Genomic DNA, 6,000 nt, shown 5'->3' on the forward strand with positions numbered 1-6,000 from the left:
TTGAGCAGGTTTTTCACCATTCTAAAATGTTGAAATGCCTCTCCCAACACTTAAATTCTCAGCAGTAAGAGCTTTAAGCTAAAATATGCCAAGTTTGACCCCACCCCTTTTGCCTTCAGCCACACCCATCACTGGAATGTGGCCCCCAAGAGCTTCTCTGAAATGAAATTCAGCCCTCAGACTGAAAGAGGTTCCACATCCCTGCTCTTATAGGAATGCCAGTTCTCAAGTTCCAGTACACTCTGTTCTTTTATTTCATTCATATCCTACCTTTCCTCCAAGGAGTTCAGGGCTACCCTCCTTTTTATCCTCAGAACAGTCCTACGAGGTAGGTTAGGCAGAAAGATTGCTTTCGGCCACCTAGTGAGCTTCATGGCTAAGTAAAGATTGGGGTGGCCAGATACAAAAGAGGACAGGGGGGCTTCTGCAACTTTAATAGTTATGCAGAAGAGGGCATTTCGCCAGATGTAGCTTGCAAGATGAGCAGCAAGCTAGACCTGATGAAATGCCCCCTTCTGCATAACCATGCAAGAGCCCCATCCACCAGAGTGTCTGGCCACCTTAGTGGACATTTGAAAATGTGTCTTTCTCTGACATTCTGCACCATATTGGTTTTCTTTAACTTCTGTAAACTGCCCAGAGAGCTTCAGCTATGGGGCGGCATAGAAATGATGATGATGATAATAATAATAATAATAATAAATGGTGTGTGGTGTGGTATGTGTATAGAAGCAAGGATCCCGTCCAATGGCTGGTTTCACCACAGGCAGAAAGCAGGTCCACTGGAATCTCCTCCTCCTCTGCAACCCAGGCCTTTTGCATGTAAAAGCTTTTGCTTTGTCCAGTATAAGTCAGCGGCTGCCATTCAGCCCATAAGGAAAAACAACATAATTAACTTGGGGATGCTGTTGTGAAGAAAAACATGCCACCCCCCAGTACAGAAATGATAGGGATCCATGTTGGGCGTGCACACACATGCACGGGGTCATTGCATCTCCCTCCACGCATCCCCTCATCCCTGTCAAAACATTGGGAATTTTGTTAGCTTTATATAACATGGTACATAGCCTGGCTCTGTCCAAACTGCCTTCTTCTACAGCGTGCTTTTGAGGTTCCGTGTCTTAGCTTCATTTGAATTATCGCATCTCTCCGCCTCTTTTTGTGATCTTGTCTCAAACGACTTGAAATAGTACATATGAATTTTTAATCTCTCTCATTCTTCCTTCCCCTCGACTCAGTGGGCATTTATACGCACGTAATTAGGAGTCTCGTTGTTCAGAGAGGGTGTCAAGAGGAAAGGCCTCTACATCACTCAGTCCTCCACTGAAGCTCCTCACACACCTATTGTCCCTGTGCGCCACCTCCGTGAGGATTAGCGGAGCTTTGAAGTAGGCTCCCTGGCTCCCGGTTCTTCCTTTGTTGGAGGCTGCAAAATGGGTATTCTTAAAACATCAAACATCTGCAGGGTTTGACAGCTAATTACAGCAGGTTGCTTTTAAGGGCATGAGCTTTTTTAAGTGGTAAGCACCACTACAGCCTGCATTTGGGGGTGGGGGTTGTTTTGGCCTAGCTTTCAAAAGGTGGGCATCTTTTCAAAGGTTATTTAAACTGACAACCTGAAGACTGTGGCACTTTGGAATGACAACATTACTGAAGGATTTGGGGACCTGGGGGACTCCTGCTGAAAAGGGGGAGGGTCCAGTTCACCAAATCTGGGCATTTGCCCACACCAGAGAGCTTAGATTTTAGATCTTCATTTTCCACATGCATCCTATGCAATGTTAATTACATAATTTAACAACTGATGTTGAAATACCTTACTCCACTCTTACTTCTGCTCTACTTCAAAGTACATGATGAAAGCATTGCAACCTCGGTACCCATTTATTTATTACACTTACCTCCTGCTCTTGCTCCAAGGAGCTCAGGATGGTGTGCATGGTTCTACCATTTTATCTTCACAACAATCCTGTGAGGTAGCTTAGGCTAAGGGATGGTGACTGGTCCAAGGTCACTGTCAAGGTTCCCTTATGATGTGGATCCCCTGAGGAAATCCTTAAGGATCTCTTGCCTCCTTAAAAGTCCCACCTTCCTTCTTTTAAATGTCCCCTTCCCTGAACATGGGGTTTAGGCTGTAGACATGGGTGATTGGCACGTAGAATCATATAATAGTAGGGTTTGGAAGGGGCCTATAAGACCATTGAGTCCAACCTCCTGCTCAATGCAGGAATCCAAGTCAAAGTATCCATGGCAGATGGCTGTCCAGCCTCATCTTGAATGCCTCCAGTGTGGGAGAGCCCACTACCTCCCTGGGTAATTGGTTCCATTGTTGTATTGCTCTAACAGTCACAAAGTTTTTCCTGATGATCAGCTGGAAACTGGCTTCCTGTCACTTGAGCCCATTATTCTGTGTCCTGCACTCTAGGATAATCGAGAAGAGATCCTGGCCTTCCTCTCTGTGACAACCTTTCAAGTACTTGAAGAGCGCTATCATACCTCCCCGCAGTCTTCTCTTCTCAAGGCTAAACATGCCCAGTTCTTTCAGTCTCTCCTCATAGGGCTTTGTTTCCAGTCCCCTGATCATCTTTGTTGCCTTCCTCTGAATCCTGTCCAGTTTGTCTGCATCCTTCTTAAAGTGTGGTGCTCAGAACTGGACACAGTGCTTAAGATGAGGCCTAACCAGTGCTGAGTAGAGGGGAACTAGTACTTCCCGGGATTTGGAAGCTATGCTTCTATTAATGCAGCCCAAAAGAGCATTTGCCTTTTTTGCAGCCACATCACATTGTTGGCTCATATTCAGCTTCTGATCAGTGTTCAGCACATGATTTGGAAGCTGTACTTCTATTAATGAAGCTATACTTCTATTAATCCCCTTCAGACACTGGGTTTAACCACAGCAGTTTACCAGTAAATTAAAGCAAGCAAATCACAACTAAAGGCGTTTACACAACCAAGCTGAGTACTAGAAAAAGCAGTGAGAGAAAATAAATGTTGCAAAACACAAGTTCCTTTACCCTAGCTGTACGTAAACTTCTCCAGGCTGCTTCTTCCTATTCCCTCTTCAGGCTCTGTTCTCCTGACTCTGCTCTTACTGTCTCTCTTGCTTGCTTTATATATCCTTCTCCCTCAAAACCAACAGTACTGCTTCAGTCCTGAAGAAATTAAACTTAATTGGGGAAATGAAACTGAAAACTCAAGCGGGGAAATGGAACTACTCCTCTCAGGGATACCTCCTCCCAACAAAAAACTCCAGGCCTGACCTTTTTCTTTTCCTTGCTACTGTAGGCCTCAAATCTTCACAGTCACCCACCCACTGAGCTTCACAGCTAGGTGGAGAATTGAACCTGGATCTTCCCAGTCCTAATCCAACTATTACAACACATTGGCCCATTTTACGGCCCATTTCACTGTAATTTGTTTCCCAAATACACAAACAACCTAAGTGGGTACATTGCAGTAACTGATTGTCAAAACAGCTCACCCTGAAGTCTTGTGGCCAGAAGAAAAAGAGGACAAGGCTTCTGTACCTTTAATAGTGGTGCAGAAGAGGGCATTTCATCATGTTGCCTGCATGACTCCTGCTGAAATGGCTTCTTTTCTACCACTATTAAAGGTGCAGAAGACCTGTCTCCTTTGACATCTGGTCACCCTAACGCTAAAGCAGGCGAGATATAAAAATGCAAATAAACAAATGCTGTGCATTTGTTTTTGATGTTGAAAGAGAACCTCAAGAAGGGAGAGCAGAAGGGGCCTTGAAGTTGCCCATCCACAATGAATACCTGGACAGGCAGAATGACCGTCACCTGGTCTATGGTGAGATGTATTGCATTTCTTTTTAAATCATAGTAAGTATTTCTACATTTGCATCTATGCATATAAAATAGCAGATTTTATGCAAATGGGCATCCTCTTGTTTGGCCATTCATTTCCTTTCATTTGGCCAAGTGTCAGTGGCCCTCCTGGCACTTCATGTGTTTAGGGAAAGGGTTTTTGTTTTTGTTTTTTTAAGTGGGTCACTCTCCAGGGCTGTCTTTCCTTCAGACGCCCATGTTTATTCCCTGTAAATGTGCTGAGGAAAGCACCATGTGGTGGTGATAGCTGCTCAGCCTTTTAAAAAAACAAAAACAAATAAAATCCAGATATAGTCATGCTTTTGATTGCCAGTGAGGATGTTTCTTCCCACACATACATTCCTGGATGATATCTCCAAATATGTGATGCTGCATTCCTTAGGACCACAGATGAGAGAGAGAGAGAGAGAGAGAGAGAGAGAGAGAGAGATCTCGATCTCGCACTTGGTACTTCTGTCCTGCCCCCAAACATAATGCGGAGGATGAAAAATGTGATGTGCATTAGGAATAATTCCCACCTGTTTTTGAAAGTACAAAGCAAAAACTACTGGCATTTCCTGTGGATATATAAAAGGTCACAACCTCTTTTTTTTCTCTCCCCCTCCAGTACTTTTTCTAGGCATTTTAAGAAGTGCATGATAGGTAGAAACTCAACTGGTGTAGCTTTCCCCTTCATGTCTCCCCCCTATGCTAGAGAAAGCCGCTGCTCCTGGGGAAGGTTTGCCTGTGGAAGGCACAGAGATACCAAAGGTGCCAACCCCTTGGAGCATCTCATGATGTACAATGTTTAGTGCGAGGTTCAGTGCCAGGCCTGATGCCCCCCCCCACATTTCCATGATTGTACCTGACACAGCCAGCACTCCTCTCACGATTCTTCCAGATCAGCGATCAGGTTATAAACCCACGTGGCAATGCCATGTAGGACTTCTGGGTCTTCATATGGAGATGGAGATGTTATTGATTTATTACATTAATATCCTGCCTTTTTTCCATAATGGAGCCAAAAGGGGGATACGTAGGTGGTATCCAAACACTGACCAAACCCAGACCTGCTTAGCTTCAGCATCATTGTTGCATTAAGTGCTTCAGAACCTGTCCAGTTGCCATGCTTTTGCTAGGCCCTTCACAGTCTCTACTATATCAAGTGCAGATGCGACAGTTGCATTGTCCACCCTCCTCTCTTGCCTGCTTTGGGAAGCAAAGATCTCATTCTGTCCCACGACAGCCAGGAAAGTACAGTGTGGAATGCAACCATGACAGTTGTAGACTGGTGGAAGAGCAGCAGGGCTGGAGGTAACGCTGCCGCATCTTTTCCCAATGCTCTGGAGCTTTCAAAGAGAGAAGCACCCACTCCAAGTAAGCCCTGGTAACCCTATTTATCAGGGGTGTCAAACTGTTGGTCTTAGTGCCTTCTGCAGGCTGGATGATGTTGGGTGGTAAGTCAACACCTGGTCCCTGGCTAAAGTGCCAGCTTTGGGAGGGTGAGTAGCATGCTGGGCACCCCCACTGCTATCTCCAGTCACTGATCCTCTTCTCACTATTCTTCAAGGGGCATGGCCTCTCCCAAGGTGGGATGGCCTGGCAGGTGGGATGGCCTGGCAGGCCAAATTGGGCCCAAAGGCTGAAGAGTCACAACCCCAGGTCCCCAGATGTTGTTGGACCACAAATCCCATCATCCATAGCCATCATGGACAAGTGGTGAAGGAGGTTGTAGTCCGACGACATCTGGGGACCCAAGGTTGGGAGCTACTGCCATCCACTACACTGTCTTAGTACAAACCTAAAAGCAGCTTGCAGATGACATAGAATCACAGCATAGTAGGGTTGGAAGAGGCCTTTAAGACCATCGAGTCCAACCCCCTGCTCAATGCAGGAATCTAATGGAAGGGCTCCAGGATTTTGGAGCTGAGGATGCAAATCATTTGGCTATTCCACCAAAGCACTACATTGTCTAAGGCTGCTCCACGATATGAGCCCCTTTTAGGCCAGTAGTTGCCTAAAAGAAGAAGAAACAGAAGTTGTTCCAGTGACTCAGCTGCAGGCTGATGGACCATCAGGCCACAAGGTGGCGCTTTACTCTAAAATGTCATATTAGAAAACGGAGGAAATGGAATAAATGTACACCCCTAGCAGGATTTCTTTGCAATGC

The sequence above is a fragment of the Heloderma suspectum genome, chromosome 4 (assembly GCF_057233095.1).
Source record: "Heloderma suspectum isolate Gila_16-S chromosome 4, 16-S_ref, whole genome shotgun sequence".
Classification (NCBI taxonomy): Eukaryota; Metazoa; Chordata; class Lepidosauria; order Squamata; family Helodermatidae; genus Heloderma; species Heloderma suspectum.